This window comes from Dreissena polymorpha, chromosome 6 (assembly GCF_020536995.1).
Source record: "Dreissena polymorpha isolate Duluth1 chromosome 6, UMN_Dpol_1.0, whole genome shotgun sequence".
Taxonomy (NCBI): Eukaryota; Metazoa; Mollusca; class Bivalvia; order Myida; family Dreissenidae; genus Dreissena; species Dreissena polymorpha.
The window spans coordinates 24,068,526-24,090,971 of record NC_068360.1 but is presented as its reverse complement, the minus strand read 5'-3'; the positions used below and the strand labels follow the sequence as shown (position 1 = coordinate 24,090,971).

The 22,446-nt window shown below is 35.7% G+C and overlaps 2 long non-coding RNA genes across 2 annotated transcripts; both read left to right on the top strand.

Moving 5' to 3' along the window:
• The first annotated feature begins 12,608 nt into the window (after positions 1 to 12,608).
• Positions 12,609 to 14,220, top strand: LOC127833879 (uncharacterized). Its single transcript, XR_008027660.1, has 2 exons — positions 12,609 to 13,075; positions 13,360 to 14,220. It is a non-coding gene; the product is annotated as an uncharacterized LOC127833879 (long non-coding RNA).
• Positions 14,221 to 16,377: 2,157 nt separating this feature from the next.
• LOC127833877 (uncharacterized) lies at positions 16,378 to 21,951 on the top strand. The gene is made up of 8 exons (XR_008027658.1): positions 16,378 to 16,579; positions 16,882 to 16,968; positions 18,094 to 18,253; positions 18,555 to 18,641; positions 19,766 to 19,925; positions 20,227 to 20,313; positions 21,436 to 21,595; positions 21,897 to 21,951. It is a non-coding gene; the product is annotated as an uncharacterized LOC127833877 (long non-coding RNA).
• Positions 21,952 to 22,446: the final 495 nt, after the last annotated feature.

Here is a 22,446-nt window from a genome sequence, read left to right as displayed (position 1 = left end):
TGCTGTTCCTCGTCATTACAGTATTTAAATGTAATGATCATTTTATTTTTCAGTCTTTTTTCTGTCGTATGACACAAAATCAAAGAGCTTTGCCATGTCAAATATCAACCCACAGGGCAACAGTATTCTTTATATAGATGTTGGAACTTCATATTGCCTGTCTTCAAACAACCAAGAGATCGGCGACTCATTCATGATGGCGGATTATGTACTTTTAGATTTAAAGTTGATATAAAAACAAATAGCTAGTACCACATACATATAGACCGCATAAATATCGTTTAATGAAATGCGATAGTTTTTCTCTGTAAAATAACATTTCAGAATATAAAAAAAAAATCATTTTACAGCATATGTTGTATACATACCTGAACAAATATTGACACACAAATAACCGACAACATAACAATAAAATGCATATTAAGTTTACTAATGTTCCTCTGGATTTTATCTTTGATTAATAATGGAAGAATTGATAAATGTTTCTTATTTTAACAGCAATTACGGTGTGCAAGTAAGATACAATTTGTTCATTTCCTACTTCTGTAACAAAAGCAAAGCATTTGTATTAACCTTTGCACGTAAACGCAGAGGCATTACAATCAAAGCGCTTAAGGATTTGCTTCACCAATAAATGAATATACATCTATGTTTTACCTAGTTAAAGTAGTGTTGAATTGTTGGAACGTATATGCTTTATGTCAACATCTTGTAGTTTCTTTGGAAAAAACTGCAAACAAATCCAAATGTAAACATATTCAAATGCTCATTAATTTAACTTGTAAATTATTATTGTTAATTCTATTTTGCATTTTAACGCGTGTTTTTGCATAAATGTACTTAATTTAATAATTACCATGTGCATTTCGCCTGTTGAGATGTACGCGGTAGTGTGCATCGCTGGCTACTTTGTTGGCCGTTATTCTAATAAATATTTAGAAAAAATTAAACCATAGTTATTGACGGAACCAATAAATCTGCGTTTTAAATTTTAAGATATACACATATTTAATTGTTTCAGTAGTTGTATGTTAATATCATTTAGTTTTATAATTGTTAGAAAAAGTGTACAAACACCAGCGGATTTTATTTATAATTGCGTTGTTTTTAATTTGTACTATGCATATATACAATGATAATACACAGGAAATCATTTTATTAAAATTAAGTTAAAGCTGTTGTTGTAGACTGTAGAGTGTACGTTCAATCGAGCACCTGAGGCAGCATGTTCGAAGTATATATAACATTGGAAAATTAATTTAAAGAAAATAAATACTATTGAGTTCGCTGATAATTTTAATATCTTCTGAAAATATAGATATTGCTATAATAAAGCATCTCTCCACCTGATTTAGTACTAAATACATAGAAAAAAATCTTTACAAAAAAGTTGTTACAATCGCTGGATCATGTGGGCAATTTCTGGGGGTAATATATTTTTACAACGTCAATAGATTTTCAATATCAACCAAATTAAAACGACTATAAATATGAAATGAAATACTGATTATGCTGTAACAGTATAAACGTTGTGAAACTCATTATTCTTAAGATGAAAACATCCTTAACGTAGGGAATATTTAATCTGAAAGCGACCATACCTAAACAATATATCGCCTTTTTATTACGATTTATAATGGCATAAGCCTTCCAACATTCGCTCAATTGTTTAGTGTATCCTACTAAAATTGTAGTATTATTTCAATCCTACTAAATTTGTAGTATTACTTCACAATATGTGCAAAAACCAATCAGACATGACGCAACAATACAACATATTGGTAACTTTATAAAATTAAAATTATCAAAATAATGTGTGAACATATTTGTTATTAAGATAGAGGCACAATATCGTCCCTCTTCATAGAAAAAAAATCGTTTTCGAACTTTTACTAATCTCAAGTGCATTTCTTCTTCCAGGTAACAGCAAAGAAGGCGTCAATATGCGTCGAGTTCCTTTATGTAAAAAAAATGTTCTTCGGATGTTGAAAAAAGGCACCCGAGTTTTTTTGAGACGGACGTGAAACATGCGATCAAAGATTTGTGTGTAGTGAAGTTTTTATTTAGACAGGCAAAACGTAAAAATGCACATCCATCTTACGAAATCAATGTCTTCTATACCGACAAGTGAAAAGGCTTACACGAGAATGCGCCAGAAAGACAACAATGGCGACAAATGTTCCAATATGTCGTTCTGGTTGGTATATTTGTCGTTCTGTCGTATTGGGTAAATGGCGACCATCTACGCCGCCAACGCGCCAACACAAAATAACAAGGCAAATTTACCCGTCCAAAGGATGAAATGACGACATATGTAATAATTACTGTAAATGTCGTACCGTGTGTCATAATGGTTGTATCGGCGCCATTTTTGGCCTGGGGCGAAGCCCCAAGGCCATAGTACTCAAAACCGTTTTTTGAGATGAGCTGTCTTGGCTGGCTGCCAAAACAACCACGAATGAATGAATTTGGAAAAGTCCGATTTACCACTTGGCGGTCATTCATGCGCAATCAAAGAAGAAGGACCTATACAAACAAATAGGTCCCTGCAAAGAAGTTCTCAATAACCCGCATTGTGAATACAGAACATCACAATATAACATGACAGTGTCATAAAACGTGTAAAAAATATTATTGAAGCAAAATTCCTAAGCATTGGGTACGGCATAGTTTTTATTATTGTTTGCATATTCATGCGAGAATAAGTTCCTCACTTGACGGTCTAGGCCGAAAATATACGAGTGTCTACGGAGACAGTAAGAAGATTTTTTTCTGATACATTTTTTAAGGTATTAGCACTCTAATGAACTTCGTGCAATATCTCCTTCTTTCGTACATATCCGTCAATCCGAACGTTATCCGGGAATGTGCAGAAAACTACGAACTTCTATAAATACGCTATGAACTACTAAATGTAAGATCCGCTAAATACAATGACAACAAATATGGCCGACATTGTATCGACAGATTGGTCGTTTAAAGAAAAAGCAATTTGCTATATTGAAAGAGAACGATTAATAAAAGTGTTATTATTGTTCATATTTATGTGACTGGAGTTAATGATAAACGTCAACTAATGCATGTCAGTGTTGATATTTATGAAAAAAAAACGATTCCTGTAAATACGATGTCAAACGGTTGAAAATTTTGACCACTGTGAAGAATAACGTTTAGAACCCGTGTCACTTACAACATTTTATTCACGATTTCGACATTGTTAAATCACGCGTAACGAGACTGCCGAGATAACGCGATATTAAGGGTTCGGGGGGGGGGGGGGGGGTTCTGCCAGTATTCGCTCTACAGTATACACACCTTACCTATCCGCTATATTGACTTTATAATTAAAATAAAAGCGATAAATTGCCGATTTGTAACTAATAAAAGCAATCTTTATTTTTATTACAACGTTCAACGACCATCTGCTCGATAATAGTTCAGTACCATTGTAATTAACGGCGCCGTAATTAACTACTGACAAAAATAACATGATCATACCTTACTGTACGGTGTGCAGAAACCTGTCAGAAATTAAAACAACTCCAGACTCTTATAATTTTTGAGTGCAAGTTAATTTAAACACACCCACTTATTAAAATTAAACCTTTTTTATATTAGCTCATTTTTCTAAATTTTCAGAAATAAAAACCAATTTGTATTTGCACATTTCAGTATACCTAAGACTACTTTATTGTTAAATATGTTTGATTTGTAAATTGTATAATAAATTAATAATCTGTATATTTTTATTAGTTCTGTTGCAAGCCTAATTTAAGTTAAATATGTTTGATTTGTAAATTGTATAATAATCCATATATTTTTATTAGTTCTGTTGCAAGCCTAACTTGTTGTGTTTTTAAAATACATAAAAATCATATTGTTGACAACTATAATATTATTTAAGATCATTATTAAGCAAAAGTAAGTCCCCCAAATCAAATCAAATCAATATTTATTTATTGTCGGTATGGTATACAAACATTATAACTTAAGCTATGAATAGCTTTTGACCGACAGCTTACCCCGGCCAGCTAAACCGGTAGAGTGCTGATCTCTGACTCGCTCATGGGTTGGTAAGTTTAAGCCTCAACTCGGGTTCATCTCTTAGAAATAATTACACCTTAGGCTACCCTGTCTGTAACCCAAATTGCAGTCGAGAGTCACCGAAATACATGTATCAAATACAATGTATGTGCTTATGTTAACATTTCCTGAAGATTCAACCACTGAGCAGGATAACTAAGTTAACCCCATATTATTAATGAAAAAAAATAAATATACTATTTGATGTATCAAACAGACAAACCAACTAGTACCTACTAGTACTTTCATAAGGAACATCATCCATTAACCAACTATACTTCCAGGTCTTTTGGCTCTGCTACATCAACAGGAATTAGCGTTGGGTTCATGTTTTCTGTGTTAATCATAGGGATTACAATTTATAATATTTCATCCCAACAACAAAATCTTTATAATGATAGTATTCATTATACAGTCAGGTTTTACTTCTATTAGGTTAAAAACTAAATAGTGAATCAGTTTTTGAGATGAGCTTGTACCAAACACACACACACAAGCTCCTGTAAATTTTATACACACTTTAATGAGCAAGGATTTTGGACTGTCACAGTTATTGCTTGTTGGAATGTCTCAGACTAACCAGGATATACAAGCAGTCTTCACTTTAGCATTTTTGAACAACTAGCCTGAATCTTTATGCATTAATAGAACAGATTAAAATACCCACTAGCCCGACTATATGAATCAGGAAATTTTAATAGCCCAAATTTAATACATTTCACTAGCCCCGGGCTGTTGGGCTAGGGGTTAGCGTCAAGACTGTAAAAGCAATAACAATTCTTCAAACATTGATACTTGTCTTGTTTTGAACAAATCTGCCATGACGGGTAGTTAATGGGGATAGCCCAACAAACAACCAGTTAAGGATGACTGATACTGCTGAAAGTTTCACCAATATGGATATTTAGCCAATGGACATTTGACCAGGGACACGTTATTTAATTCGAAGTAAATGTTTTCTTAGCAGTGTTAATAGTCATGTCAACACATCACATGTTATTTTAAATGACTACATGACAACATTGGATGTGTAGCAACTTAAACCACCATCCATTTTATTATATTTCTGAATGTGTAGGATATTTTTTAATGTAAGGGTATGAAGTAGACACACATCTGAAGTATCTTTATATTATTGTTTTCAAAGAAGATAGTTATGTAACTGTGGTGATGTATAATATTAATTGCAAGAGTTAATAACATTCCAGGTGTAGAATTCTTGAGCTTCATGCAGAATGAGATACAGTATTCCAGTTTCTGACTTCTGTTGACAGTGTGATGTTCCTGAAAAAAAAGGTTTCTATAAGTTATAACAATAAACCATTCAATAACATTTAAAGACAGCATAGTTATCTGTTTTAAAATAATTGTTCTTTTCAAAGAAAAGTATTTTACCAAAGGTAATCAAACTTCTAATTTGCCCAAACTTAACAAATAATATATTTTTCCATACCCCGTCCGCTTTTGGCATGTTTCGTTTTTACCTACTTTAAACACAATGAAATCAAAATAAAGCATTAACATGAACTACAATTAAATCAAAGATACTAAGCTAATAACAATTTACAAAAAAATCATACCATATAAGTTATATCTGCAAATTATTGGAAAATTATAATTGCATCAACACAGAACTCTATGCAGACGCACTGCAGTAGATGATCGAGTACCCCCCCCCCCCCCCCGACCTCACTTAATCCACTCAGAGTTGTCTCCCTTAAAATAATGTCGAAAAGGTCAATATTGTTGGTGAGAAGTAAAAGGGGATAACGTGGATTTATGCTTGTGTGATGACTGTAGCCATGTGAACGGGTTATCGTACGGCAAAACCCATCACGTAAAGAAGTGTCTTCAACTTTTCAAGAAAGGAATGCCTTGTTTAATGTTTTGCTATCAACACAAAGCTCGGAACAGGAAGGTACATAATTTTTCAAGTATAACAGTTTCATTATTCATAATTGGAGTAAAGTAGATTTTGTAGGAAAAGTGCACCCTGTCAGTGATTTTTACCACATAATTAGGCTCATATTTGCTTTCATTTTGAAAAAGAAAACGTGCCATGTAAGGAAAAAGTGGGACGATTAAACTTTACCGGTACGCAACACTTAACATCAAACAGCGTACCCTAACCCTTAACACCTAACACATAACAACTTACGCAACACCTTATAATCCTTTTTATCCTATATATTTCCTTAGTATCGGGGGGCTACCGCCCCCAAACCCCCGCTTTGTCGATAGTGGTAAACAACTGCGTACCGGTAAAGTTCAATCTAGCCGAAAAAGTTGTGTTGTAAATGCATGGAAATCAAGAACAGCATATTTGAATTTTATGACCGAGTATTGATGTTTTCCTCAAACAAACAACAAAAAAGTATATTATGTCCCAAATACAAAAATTACTATTCTGAAAATGATATACTTTTTGTGTGATCATCTATATATATACATTCTTCATCCAAATGTTAATACCAAATACATGTATTATCCCTACTGAATATGTGCTGTTTACACTTACTTATAAATCCAGTTTGAAGGGGTTTATCATATAAAATACTAGTAATGACATGCTATGTCGTGAATGTCTGAATAAATAAAAACGATGACGCATATCATAATGGATCATTTCACACTTCTCATGAAACACTAATATCAGTTCTTACTCCTATACAAGTGCTTGTGTATTTGACATCTGTATTTTGTTAAATAACTTAAAGAAAATGTTGTCAATTTATAGAAACAACTTTGAGAAGGCTTATTGAAGCCAAATTAATAAGAAAAGACCAAATATTTTTATTTTAATAAATACAAATGGTTAAAATTATTCATACACAATTTGCAATTGTGCATAATTTTGTTCGACTGAAACTTATTGATGATCTTATGAACCTGTCTGAATATAACTACATGTACTAGTCAAATATATACTTCAACATTTCAGTGATACATTGTTTGCTGATTACCTGTGCAGGAGGAAAATGAAACCAGACAGATTATGGACTCAAATTCAACCCGTAAAAAAGCTAGGAACTTGCAGTCACTGAGTGTTCTTGTTTACAGTCATGTGTTCAATGCTGCCACAACATAAATATTATAGTTGGCTCTGGACTCGACCTTATGCATCTTAAAATGATCTTTGAACGCGATGGTCTCAAGAACAATTTTATAATGAATAACTTTGACGGTCAGCCCAGGGTCACCAATGCCAAGCGTCTTTTGGAGACACTTATTCCAACCTGTCGAAGTTCTTCAAAGAACTACCATGACAGTTGTGTATTTGTTTTGTTTGTCATAATAAGTTTAATGTTTAATATCACTAGTATCACTAGTCATTGATACATTGATAAATCTATTTTCCTTTAAACGCGTTTGATTGAATGATTATATGTGCCTTGTTACTTAATTATAAATGTTCTTATTTCCCTGTAACATTTTCAAGTCTTATTTATAGAAGAACGCATTTCACGTGCTATTTCAAACAAGGTTAGCAAATCTTACTGCACTGAGTAGGTTCGATCTCACACATGATATATGAGATGTATGTATGTTTATATGTTTATGGGTTTATTATAGGCTTTTCCTCTTTTTTTATCTTTTTATAATATTTTTTGAACATTTAGCTCATCTTAATGCTCACATATAAAAATCTCAAATTCAGTATGGCGTTTCTGGAAAAGGGGGGTAACCTTGATTGTAAAGCGGGAACTTTTCGTTTTCACTGGTGACCCCCATTTTTAGCTTATTATTATAAAGCAATGTCTTTGCCATCAACTACTAGTTTCTGTACAGTTTTTTGTTCGTTTGTAAGTTTTTCATTGTTTGCAAAGTATTATGTATTGTTTTCATTGTGTTCAACATGCTGTGCCTGTGCACGAAGTATTATGCCATCAAATTGTAGTTTTCAACTATGTTATTCAAAATGTTCCTATTTTTGGAGTGAGTATAAAGATTTCCATTATTTTTATCTCTAATTATGCGTTAAGAACAATATTGAAATCACCTCCAACTAAAATGTTTTTATCTTTGTTATTTATTTTATTGGAATGTAATGTTTCATAAAATTTGGATTCATCTATATTCAGGCCGTAAATGTTTATTAATGTTAATTGTGTTTCGTGTATTATTATCCCCCGCCAGAGGCGGAGGGATATTGTTTTGGCGTTGTCCGTCCGTCCAGCTGTCCGTCCGTCCGGCACTTTTGTGTTTGGAGCCATATCTTGGAAGTGCTAATTTTGCGGATTTCATTGAAACTTGGTATGAGTATATATATGCATAAGAGGATAATGCACGCCAAATGGCATTGTACACCATCTGTTAAAAACAGAGTTATGGCCCTTTGCATCTTGAAAAAATGCTTTTTACTATAGGCACTTTTGTGTTTGGAGCCATATCTTGTAAGTGCTTTTGCGGATTTCATTGAAACTTGGTATGTGTCTATATATATGCATAACAGGATGATGCACACCAAATGGAATCGTACACCATCTGTTACAAACAGAGTTATGGCCCTTTGTATCTTGAAAAATGCTTTTTACTATAGGCACTTTTGTGTCCGGAGCCATATCTTGGAAGTGCTTCGGCGGATTTCATTGAAACTTGGTATGAGTATATATATGCATAAGAGCCTATGCACGCCAAATGGCATTGTATACCATCTATCTGTTAAAAACAGAGTTATGGCCCTTTGTATCTTGAAAAAATGCTTTTTACTATAGGTACTTTTGTGTCCGGAGCCATATCTTGGAATTGCTTTGGCGGTTTTCATTGAAACTTGGTATGAGTATATATATGGATAAGAGGATGATACACACCAAATGGCATTGTGAACCATCTGTTAATAACGGAGTTATGGCCCTTTGTATCTTGAAAAAATGCATTTGTTTGCGTGTCGGCAGCTATATCTTGGAAGTGCTTTGGCGGATTTCATTGAAACTTGGAATGAGTATATATATTGATAAGATAATAATGCACGCCAAATGGCATTGTACATTATCTGTTAATAATGGAGTTATGGCCCTTTTTATCTTGAAAAAATGCTTTTTTGAGTGTCAAATATAACACTTTTGTGTCCAGCAGCATATTGGCGGGGGATAACAATTCAAAAAATTTGCTTGTTATATCTATACTTGCTTGTCTGCCAATTATTATTTCTTTCAAGTTATCCACTGTTATTCTTGTATTACTTTTGATCAGTAAAGTGATGCCTTGTTTATTTGCATGTTGTCCGCTAAGATAAATATCTCCGTCCCATGCACTTTTCAATGTTTGTGCGAAGGTACGTGTGATGTGATTTTCCTGTAAAAGACTTTTTTTCGTCTAACCATTTGAAAATTTAAGTGTGTTTGTCTTTGTTATTTAGCCCTTTTACATTTAGAGTACATATGTTAATATTCATACAAAAGGAGGAGAAATACATGCCACTTTTCTTGTTTCTAACATTTTAAAATCATTTTGTGGAGCTATATTATTTGTTAATACTAAATTATGCAAAATTATATTACGCTTTGACGTTAAAAACAATAACCTTCCATGTCCTACAGGTTGTTGATACATTCTGTTCATTAAATTGATCTACGTACTTGTTCATTTATTACAATGGTATTGGTAACTATGCCCTGCCCTCATTTAAATTGATCTCGATACCATTTTTTAAACATTTCATTATCATTAACACTTTGCTTTCCGCGTGGTAAGACCACCATTGTTAAATGAATGAATAATTTAGTGAATTAGTTAAATGTGTTTGATTATTGTTCCAAAATATTTTATAACACTTGTTAGTGATGCTATCAGATCCTGAACTTTTGTTATTTTGCATTTCTTTAAGAGATAGTCCACATTCATATTCAGTTAGTAATCCGTCACATACTTCTTTTTCCTCTTCATTTAAAGCATGATGTGTTTTTTTACAGAGGGTGTTATTTTCGACATTCTTTCGTTTATAGTGTTTCAAAAAATAGGCTTGTTCTATTATTTGCACAATATTCATATTCAGTTTGTAATCCTTCACATACTTGTATTCCTCTTCCTTTAAAGCATGATGTGTTATTTAACAGAGGTTGTCGCCGTGGTGTAATGGATATGGTGTCCGCCTTGCGACCGGGAGGTCACGGGTTCGATCCCCGCTGTGGGAGCCTTCTTTCGATCTCCCATATAGACACCAAGTACTGGTTCTAGGCCCAGGAAACGGACTCGAGAGCATTTCAAATAAGTAGGAATTACTTTCTATGCAATCGAGCTTAAATAAATAGGTTTAAACTAAACTAACAGAGGTTGTTATTTTCGACATTCTTTCGTTTATAGTGTTTCGAAAAATAGTCTTCTTCTATTATTTGACTTTTATTTGTTATGTCTTTGCCATTAACTACTAGGTCTGTGTATAGTTTTGTGTTTGCTTCTACGTTTTAAAATGTTTGCACAGTATTTTGTATTGTTTTCATTGTGTTCAACATGATGTGCCCGTGCTCGAAGTATTATGTCATTGATGTGTGTGTGATAAATTCCTTCTATTATAATTTTTTTTTGTAAGAATTTCCTTCTTCAATGGAGGTGGTATAATTTGTGTTTCTTTTATGCATCTGTTTTTCAAGTGCTTCACTGACTTTTATGGCTTCATTTTCAAGTTTGTGTGTTTCTTTTTTTTTAGCTTACCTGAGCACAACGTGCTCATGGTGAGCTTTTGTGATCGCCTTTTGTGCGTCGTCTGTCGTGCAGCGACAACATTTACCTTGTTAACACTTTAGAGGTCACATTTATTGTCCAATCTTCATGAAACTTGGTCAGAACATGTGTCCCATTAATATCTTGGACGAGTTCGAAAATGCTTCTTGCTTTTGAAAAACCTGGGTGCCAGGGGGCGTGGCAGTTTTCCTAATATGGCTATTGTAAAACCTTGTTAAGACTCTAGAAGTTACATTTTTTGTCCAATCATCATGAAACTTGGTCGGAACATGTGTCCTAATAAAATCTTTGACAAGTTCAAAAATGGTTCCGGTTGGAAGAAAAACATGGCCGCCAGGGGGCGGGGCAGTTTTCCTATTATGGCTATAGTAAAACTTGTTCACACTGTAGAAGTCAAATTTATTGTCCAATCTTCATGAAACTTAGTCAGAACATTTGTTCTAATGATATCTTGGACGAGTTCGAATATGGTTCCGGTTGGTTGAAAAACATCAAGGGCTGAACGGAAGACTGTTGTAACTCATATTAAATAAAGAAGGAGATACTGCAGTTTTCCGTTCAGCCCTTGACATGGCTGCCAGGTGGCGTGGCAGTTTTTCCTTAAATGGCTACAGTAAAACCTTGTTAACACTCTTAAGTCACATTTTTAGTCCGTCAGAACATGTTTCCCAATAAAATCTTAAACGAGTTCGAAAATGGTTCCAGTTGAATGAAAAAAATGGCCGCCAGTGGTCGTGGCAGTTTTCCTTATATAGCTTTAGTGTATAGTAAAACCTTTTTAACACTCTAGAAGTCACATTTATTGTCCAATCTTCATGAAACTTAGTCAGAACATTTCTTCAGACCATATCTCGGATGAGTTTGAAAATGGTTCTGGTCTGTTGAAAATCATGGCTGACAGGGGGCGGGCCAGTTTTCCTTACATGGCTAAAGTAAAACCTTGTTATAACAAGAAGTCACATTTGTGGTCTAATGCCTATGAAACTTAGTCAGAATATTTGTACTAATGATATCTGGGCTCAGATCAAAAATGGTTTAGGTCCGTTTAAAAACATGGCCGCAAAGGGGCGTGGCATTTTTCATTATATGGCTATTAAGTAATGTTAACACTAGAAGTCACACTAATTATCCAATCTTGATGAAGCTTGATCAGAACATTTGTTCTAACAATAGCTCAGCTGAGTTTGAAAATGGTCATGATTTGTTGAAAAATATTGCCGCCGGGGGGGGGGGGGCAGTTGTCCTTATATGGCTTTAGTGAAAACTTGTTGACGCTATATTAGCCTCATTTATTGGCCAATCTACATGAAACTTGGTCAAAACATTATTTTGTCCCAATAAAATCTTAGCGAAGATTGAAACTGGGTCATATGAGCTTAAAAACTAGGTCACTAGGTCAAATATAAAAAAAAACATGTTGAAAGTCACTTTTTTGGTCTAATCTTCATGAATCAGCTTGCATTTGTCCAGAATTGTGTAGTTCCTTTTGCTCTCAGGTGAGCGCTTTAGGGCCTAACGGCCCTCTTGTTTTAAATGACGTGCATCTTATTGTTGTGTTAAGTATCTTGCCTTTAATTATTTCCCATAAGGTGTTTGGATTTGCATCTTTGTTATCTTAAACTGTATTGGTTATTACCTGATATATTTGTGTTTGATATTGTGTATCTTTTCAGAAGCTATTATTTACTTTTAAAGTACCTTGGGCCTCTTTCAGGTTGTATTTCATGCAGTTAAAGTTCAACTATCGAGTGATCAGTCATAAATCCTGGTTTAATGTTACATGTGTCAATAATGTTGCAAATAGACTCGCATATTTAAAAAAATCTTATCTCCAAAATATTGCTGGTTTTGTGTTTGAGTGCCAGGTGAATTTTCTTTCATTATGATCAATTGTATGCCATATGTCTATCAAATTGTAGTTTTCAATTATGTTATTCAAAATGTTCCTTTTTTGGAGTGAGTATAAATATTTCCATTTCTTTTATCTCTAATAATGGGTTAAGAACATTATTGAAATCCTCTCCGACTATAATGTTCTTATCTTGGTTATTTATTATAAAATTTGGATTCATCTATGTTCGGACCGTAAACGTTCATTAATTTTAATTGTGTTTGTGTATTTTTATGCCCCCCTTCGAAGAAGAGGGGGTATATTGCTTTGCTCATGTCGGTCTGTCGGTCGGTCTGTCGGTCCGTCCACCAGGTGGTTGTCAGACGATAACTCAAGAACGCTTGGGCCTAGGATCATGAAACTTCATAGGTACATTGATCATGACTCGCAGATGACCCCTATTGATTTTGAGGTCACTAGGTCAAAGGGCAAGGTCACGGTGACCAGAAATAGTAAAATGGTTTTTGAATGATAACTCAAGAACAAATACGCCTAGGATCATGAAACTTCATGGGTAGATTGATCATGACTTGCAGATGACCCCTATTGATTTTGAGGTCACTAGGTCAAAGGTCACGGTGACCCGAAATAGTAAAATGGTTTCCGGATGATAACTCAAGAACGCATACGCCTAGGATCATGAAACTTCATGGGTAGATTGATCATGACTCGCAGATGACCCCTATTGATTTTGAGGTCACTAGGTCAAAGGTCAAGGTCACGGTGACCCAAAATAGTAAAATGGTTTTTGGATGATAACTCAAGAACGCATACGCTTAGGATCATGAAACTTCATAGGTAGATTGATCATGACTTGCAGATGACCCCTATTGATTTTGAGGTCACAAAGTCACGGTGACCCGATTAAGTAAAATGATTTTCAGATGATAACTCAAGAACGCTTTTGACTAGGATCATGACACTTCATAGGTACATTGATCGTGACCCGCAGATGACCCCTATTGATTTTCAGGTCACTAGGTCAAAGGTCATGGTCACAGTGACAAAAATCGTATTCACACAATGGCTGCCACTACAACGGACAGCCAATATGGGGTGCATGCATGTTTTACAAACAGCCCTTGTTATATCTATACTTGCTTGTCTGCCAATCATTATTTTCGTTCAAGGAATCCACTGTTATTCTTGTATGACTTTTACTCAGACAAGCGATGCCTTGTTTATTTGTATGTTGTCCGCTAAGACAAATATCTCCGTCCCAACCACTTTTCAATGTTTTTGCTAAGGTATGTTTTAGGTGACTTTCCTGTATAAAAAAGACATAATATTACTTTTTTTTTGTCTAACCATTCGAAACTTTTAGTGCATTTGTCTTTGTTATTTAGCCCTTGTACATTTACAGTACATATGTTAATACTCACACAAAAGGACGAGAATTGCATGATAACATTCTTGTTCCAAACATTTTAAAATCATTTTGTAGAGCTAGATTTTTAGTTAGTAGTTCATTATGTCAAGTTATATTAAGCTTTGATGTTAAAAACAATTACCTTCAATGTTCTACAGGTTGTTGATTCATTGTGTTCATTAAATTGATCTCAGCACTAAGTACTTGTTCATTTATTACGATGGTATTGGTACATTTGCCCTGCCTTTAGATTGATCTCAAAACCATTTTCAAACATTTCATTATCATTAGCACTTTCCTTTCAAAATACCATCATTGTCATTATATTGACTGAAAATAGTTTACCAGTCACACATAACTTAATTAATATCTCCCTTTTTAGCTCGATTTTTAGAACAAAACAAGAGCTATTGTCATAGCCAGGTAGTCGGCGTTCGCGTTTGTTTAGTTGTCTGTAAATTTCCGCAAAGACTGTCAGAGATATCCTCTTCAAACTTACAATACTTGCTCTATTTCGCCTGTTAAGTCCATACTGACAAGGCTGGTTACCATGTGACCTATATTTATGTAATTATCTGCCCTTGTTTTGACTAAGTACATAGAAAAATTGGCAAATTCTCAACAAAAAACTTAATTTTCTCAAACATTGTCCAACCTTTCAACTTGACAGTCTGCATACTTATATAATATGATGACATGCAACTTCTGACAAAAGCACATAACTTTATCCTTCATATTTTACTAGTTATTACCGACTTACAATTTCTCAAACACTATCGAAGCTTTCAACTTCGAAGTCTTTGCACTTGTAGAATATCAACACCTTCATCTACTGACAACAGAAGACAACTATTCACCATTCTGTAAGAGTTATTCCCCTTTTCCGACTTCAATTTCTCAATCATTAAAAGCTTTCAACTTGAAATTCAACACTCTTGTAGAATGATTATGTGATGACCTACTTCTATTGACATGAGGAAACTATTCCTCTTTTTGGATTTGAAACTTAGTCTGTGTCAAGCACTGGTATTCCAGCGTCCTGCACCCGTTGGCAGTGCTCTTGTCAACACTTGATACTGCTTGTCCAGAGTATAAATGAGAAGCTTGACATCCGATTAACACTTCAGTTAAAGAAACATAACACTACTAATGAATCTTCCTCTTCATCTCTTGAAAATGTTTGTCTGTAAAATACAACCATAAATCTAATATTTTATTTAAACTTTTTCATACATACTGTGTTGAGTTTAGCCTCTGGTGTGTAACCTTTTTGCGATATCAGGATTACCCACCCTGAACGTAATTCTGCTACTAATCGATTTCGTTTCGGTCACATAACCCCAAACCGGAACTCCTGTTTGCAGGTTTACATGCAGTCAGTTTGATACTTAGCACACATTGTTCAGTGCATGCTGCATAGGATTTGTAAAATACATTGCAAATAGAATGTTTTGGTATCAATTTGAAGGTGCATTTGTAAGCAATAAGAAAAAAGCCATTTGTGTGCTCTACTTTTTCTGTTGATGGTTCCCGGCTTTGAAAGTAGGTCATACTATTTGAGCCTAAAATGGTCGCCTGCACAGTTGTCAAAACCGGTTTGCCTATTCTAAGGTGAATATTTTGAGTTACAATGTATAGAAGTTAATGACATTCATTTTTTCAAAAGATTATGCATTTATCTTTCCAATGATGTATGATGATATAGTGGGTCATTGCTTGATCATGGTAAAAATTGATATCGAACTTCAAATATTTTATATGTAATCGTAACCTTTATGCACATCCGACCAAGTTAGTCGTCTGCCAGATTTTGACATTCGACCATCAAAAACTCTCTGTATTGCAAAACATAACTGCCAGATGTCATTTTGACCCAAATAAGGGCTGTTTGCAAATGGGCTGTTGCACTTGGGGTCAAAAGGGGGGTAACTGTGGAAAATCACACCGAAACCTGTTCCGGAGACATATTCTAAGACTACTTAAACACTCGGTATTGTTTTTTAGTGTCATTTTGACATTAATTTGCATTAATCTCAATAATGAACCTAATGCATGTCTTTATTTCATCTGTATTTATTATTATTGTTTACTTTTTGAGCCTTTTACTGTTAAAAATGCCCGCCAATTTTGGACCGACACTTCTATCTGCATTCGCCTTCAACCCCGTAAGGCAGATCTACTCAAAATAACACTACTTTGCCTTATTTTACCAGTTTGGATATCTTGCTGAGTTCAAGTAAAATCAAGTATTCAGCTGAATACACAAAAATGATAATAATATTATGCTTTCTTTCCCGGGAGAATGTTGTTGTGATAGACCCTGCGTGAAAAACACAAGGGAATCTGTATTAAAGTGACCTCAATATTATGCGTAAACCTAAGTGTGCATTTGTAGGCGGTGTCGAAATGGGTCTATAGCTCTGCCTTAACTGTCGTCCAATTGGTTTACAAGTCCGGCTGAAGTGACAGGCCATCAAAAACTGTACAGCATGACTGATTCGGAGACGGCCCTCAACACTCGCCCAGTCGTATCGAGAGGATCGGTGTCTTTGCAGGTTAGTTCGCCGTTATGTTCAATTAAATCTATTGTAAAATGATTTATTTGATATCCTGGCACACTTTTGTCACCAAAATTAGGAAAATTGGGTGTTTTACATTGTCTGCAGCTCTGAAACCACATTCTGTGGCGATAACTTTGCCGGTATGCCCGACAATGTGATGCCGGTGTGGTGAATTAACCATTTGCAGCAAATAAAGCAACAAAGACTATTGAAAGCTTACTCTAATTGTATCTAACTTACATTAGTTGGCACCGTAATGGATAAATGTGCACAAAAAAAACTTTGTGTTTTCTCAGATTACACGGAATTGAGCACCCGGGCCAGACTGACACTTTTCGGAGACTGTCTGAGACGGAACTCGAGCCGAGGAATCATAGGCCCAGGTGTGACAAAAGACTTAAAGCTCATGTCTGACGATGACTTTTTTTAGTCAGGAAGTCAAGTGTGTTGTTTTTTCCACGCAAGAAAGCCCTTTTGTTGGGTAAAATGACATCAGAATTGCTGCTTCTACAAGGATTTTACCTTAAATGTGCAAAAAAAGTAAAAAAAGTTTGTTCGAATCCAGTTCAAAACCTGCTTTGATGCACAAATATTGCCATTGATGATTTTTTTCACTTATTAAGTCATATGTTAGATCAGCTTTGCCTATTAGAATCGAAAGTCATGCCTTGTTTGGAGTCTAAGTGCTGCATGTATGATGTAACCAAGTTTGGCTTTTCTACCTTAATTCTTGACGCGAAACGCTGTTACGCATGGCGCTTTCAACGGCAACTTTTATGAATTATTCCGTGTGTCATTGTACCGGAACTTTGTGATCTTTCTCAGAACAGATTATACCTGTGGGAAAAGTGCCTTTAATTTAAATTTGAAGGGGTTGGGTTCTCTTTAAGCACATCCGACCAAGTTAGTCGTCTGCCAGAATTTTGACATTTGACCATCAAAAACTCTCTGTATTGCAAAACATAACTGCCAGATGTCATTTTGACCCAAATAAGGGCTGTTTGCAATTGGGCTGTTGCACTTGGGGTCATAAGGGGGGTAACTGTGGAAAATCACACCGAAACCTGTTCCGGAGACATATTCTAAGACTACTTAAACACTCGGTATTGTTTTTCAGTGTCATTTTGACATTAATTTGCATCAATCTCAATAATGAACCTAATGCATGTCTTTATTTCATCTGTATTTATTATTATTGTTTACTTTTTGAGCTTTTTACTGTTAAAAATGCCCGCCAATTTTGGACCGACACTTCTATCTGCATTCGCCTTCAACCCCGTAAGGCAGATCTACTCAAAATAACACTACTTTGCCTTATTTTACCTGTTTGGATATCTTGCTGAGTTCAAGTAAAATCAAGTATTCAGCTGAATACACAAAAATGATAATAATATTATGCTTTCTTTCCCGGGAGAATGTTGTTGTGATAGACCCTGCGTGAAAAACACAAGGGAATCTGTATTAAAGTGACCTCAATATTATGCGTAAACCTAAGTGTGCATTTGTAGGCGGTGTCGAAATGGGTCTATAGCTCTGCCTTAACTGTCGTCCAATTGGTTTACAAGTCCGGCTGAAGTGACAGGCCATCAAAAACTGTACAGCATGACTGATTCGGAGACGGCCCTCAACACTCGCCCAGTCGTATCGAGAGGATCGGTGTCTTTGCAGGTTAGTACGCCGTTATGTTCAATTAAATCTATTGTAAAATGATTTATTTGATATCCTGGCACACTTTTGTCACCAAAATTAGGAAAATTGTTTGTTTACATTGTCTGCAGCTCTGAAACCACATTCTGTGGCGATAACTTTGCCGGTATGCCCGACAATGTGATGCCGGTGTGGTGAATTAACCATTTGCAGCAAATAAAGCAACAAAGACTATTGAAAGCTTACTCTAATTGTATCTAACTTACATTAGTTGGCACCGTAATGGATAAATGTGCACAAAAAAAACTTTGTGTTTTCTCAGATTACACGGAATTGAGCACCCGGGCCAGACTGACACTTTTCGGAGACTGTCTGAGACGGAACTCGAGCCGAGGAATCATAGGCCCAGGTGTGACAAAAGACTTAAAGCTCATGTCTGACGATGACTTTTTTTAGTCAGGAAGTCAAGTGTGTTGTTTTTCCACGCAAGAAAGCCCTTTTGTTGGGTAAAATGACATCAGAATTGCTGCTTCTACAAGGATTTTACCTTAAATGTGCAAAAAAAGTAAAAAAAGTTTGTTCGAATCCAGTTCAAAACCTGCTTTGATGCACAAATATTGCCATTGATGATTTTTTTCACTTATTAAGTCATATGTTAGATCAGCTTTGCCTATTAGAATCGAAAGTCATGCCTTGTTTGGAGTCTAAGTGCTGCATGTATGATGTAACCAAGTTTGGCTTTTCTACCTTAATTCTTGACGCGAAACGCTGTTACGCATGGCGCTTTCAACGGCAACTTTTATGAATAATTCCGTGTGTCATTGTACCGGAACTTTGTGATCTTTCTCAGAACAGATTATACCTGTGGGAAAAGTGCCTTTAATTTAAATTTGAAGGGGTTGGGTTCTCTTTAAGCACATCCGACCAAGTTAGTCGTCTGCCAGAATTTTGACATTTGACCATCAAAAACTCTCTGTATTGCAAAACATAACTGCCAGATGTCATTTTGACCCAAATAAGGGCTGTTTGCAATTGGGCTGTTGCACTTGGGGTCATAAGGGGGGTAACTGTGGAAAATCACACCGAAACCTGTTCCGGAGACATATTCTAAGACTACTTAAACACTCGGTATTGTTTTTCAGTGTCATTTTGACATTAATTTGCATCAATCTCAATAATGAACCTAATGCATGTCTTTATTTCATCTGTATTTATTATTATTGTTTACTTTTTGAGCCTTTTACTGTTAAAAATGCCCGCCAATTTTGGACCGACACTTCTATCTGCATTCGCCTTCAACCCCGTCAGGCAGATTTACTCAAAATAACACTACTTTGCCTTATTTTACCTGTTTGGATATCTTGCTGAGTTCAAGTAAAATTATGTATTCAGCTGAATACACAAAAATGATAATAATATTATGCTTTCTTTCCCGGAAGAATGTTGTTGTGATAGACCCTGCGTGAAAAACACCAGGGAATCTGTATTAAAGTGACCTCAATATTATGCGTAAACCTAAGTGTGCATTTGTAGGCGGTGTCGAAATGGGTCTATAGCTCTGCCTTAACTGTCGTCCAATTGGTTTACAAGTCCGGCTGAAGTGACAGGCCATCAAAAACTGTACAGCATGACTGATTCGGAGACGGCCCTCAACTATCGCCCATTCGTATCGAGAGGATCGGTGTCTTTGCAGGTTAGTACGCCGTTATTTTCAATTAAATCTATTGTAAAATGATTTATTTGATATCCTGGCACACTTTTGTCACCAAAATTAGGAAAATTGGGTGTTTTACATCGTCTGCAGCTCTGAAACCACATTCTGTGGCGATAACTTTGCCGGTATGCCCGACAATGTGATGCCGGTGTGGTGAATTAACCATTTGCAGCAAATAAAGCAACAAAGACTATTGAAAGCTTACTCTAATTGTATCTAACTTACATTAGTTGGCACCGTAATGGGTAAATGTGCACAAAAAAACTTTTTGTTTTCTCAGATTACACGGAATTGAGCACCCGGGCCAGACTGACACTTTCCGGAGACTGTCCGAGACGGAACTCGAGCCGAGAAATCATAGGTCCAGGTGTGACAAAAGACTTAAAGCTCATGTCTGACGATGACTTTTTTTAGTCAGGAAGTCAAGTGTGTTGTTTTTCCACGCAAGAAAGCCCTTTTGTTGGGTCAAATGACATCAGAATTGCTGCTTCTACAAGGATTTTACCTAAAATGTGCAAAAAAGTAAAAAAAGTTTGTTCGAATCCAGTTCAAAACCTGCTTTGATGCACAAATATTGCCATTGATGATTTTTTTCACTTATTAAGTCATATGTTAGATCAGGTTTGCCTATTAGAATCGAAAGTCATGCCTTGTTTGGAGTCTAAGTGCTGCATGTATGATGTAACCAAGTTTGGCTTTTCTACCTTAATTCTTGACGCGAAACGCTGTTACGCATGGCGCTTTCAACGGCAACTTTTATGAATTATTCCGTGTGTCATTGTACCGGAAATTTGTGATCTTTCTCAGAACAGATTATACCTGTGGGAAAAGTGCCTTTAATTTAAATTTGAAGGGGTTGGGTTCTCTTTAAGCACATCCGAGCAAGTTAGTCGTCTGCCAGAAGTTTGACATTTGACCATCAAAAACTCTCTGTATTGCAAAACATAACTGCCAGATGTCATTTTGACCCAAATAAGGGCTGTTTGCAATTGGGCTATTGCACTTGGGGTCATAAGGGGGGTAACTGTGGAAAATCACACCGAAACCTGTTCCGGAGACATATTCTAAGACTACTTAAACACTCGGTATTGTTTTTCAGTGTCATTTTGACATTAATTTGCATCAATCTCAAAAATTAACCTAATGCATGTCTTTCTTTCATCTGTATTTATTAGTATTGTTTACTTTTTGAGCCTTTTACTGTTAAAATGCCCGCCAATTTTGGACCGACACTTCTATCTGCATTCGCCTTCAACCCCGTCAGGCAGATCTACTCAAAATAACACTACTTTGCCTTATTTTACCTGTTTGGATATCTTGCTGAGTTCAAGTAAAATCAAGTATTCAGCTGAATACACAAAAATGATAATAATATTATGCTTTCTTTCCCGGAAGAATGTTGTTGTGATAGACCCTGCGTGAAAAACACCAGGGAATCTGTATTAAAGTGACCTCAATATTATGCGTAAACCTAAGTGTGCATTTGTAGGCGGTGTCGAAATGGGTCTATAGCTCTGCCTTAACTGTCGTCCAATTGGTTTACAAGTCCGGCTGAAGTGACAGGCCATCAAAAACTGTACAGCATGACTGATTCGGAGACGGCCCTCAACACTCGCCCAGTCGTATCGAGAGGATCGGTGTCTTTGCAGGTTAGTACGCCGTTATTTTCAATTAAATCTGTTGTAAAATGATTTCTTTGATATCCTGGCACACTTTTGTCACCAAAATTAGGAAAATTGGGTGTTTTACATTGTCTGCAGCTCTGAAACCACATTCTGTGGCGATAACTTTGCCGGTATGCCCGACAATGTGATGCCGGTGTGGTGAATTAACCATTTGCAGCAAATAAAGCAACATAGACTATTGAAAGCTTACTCTAATTGTATCTAACTTACATTAGTTGGCACCGTAATGGGTAAATGTGCACACAAAAACTTTTTGTTTTCTCAGATTACACGGAATTGAGCACCCGGGCCAGACTGACACTTTCCGGAGACTGTCTGAGACGGAACTCGAGCCGAGGAATCATAGGTCCAGGTATGACAAAAGACTTAAAGCTCATGTCTGACGATGACTGTTTTTAGTCAGGAAGTCAAGTGTGTTGTTTTTCCACGCAAGAAAGCCCTTTTGTTGGGTCAAATGACATCAGAATTGCTGCTTCTACAAAGATTTTACCTAAAATGTGCAAAAAAAGTAAAAAAAGTTTGTTCGAATCCAGTTCAAAACCTGCTTTGATGCGTAAATATTGCCATTGATGATTTTTTTCACTTATTAAGTCATATGTTAGATCAGGTTTGCCTATTAGAATCGAAAGTCATGCCTTGTTTGGAGTCTAAGTGCTGCATGTATGATGTAACCAAGTTTGGCTTTTCTACCTTAATTCTTGACGCGAAACGCTGTTACGCATGGCGCTTTCAACGGCAACTTTTATGAATTATTCCGTGTGTCATTGTACCGGAACTTTGTGATCTTTCTCAGAACAGATTATACCTGTGGGAAA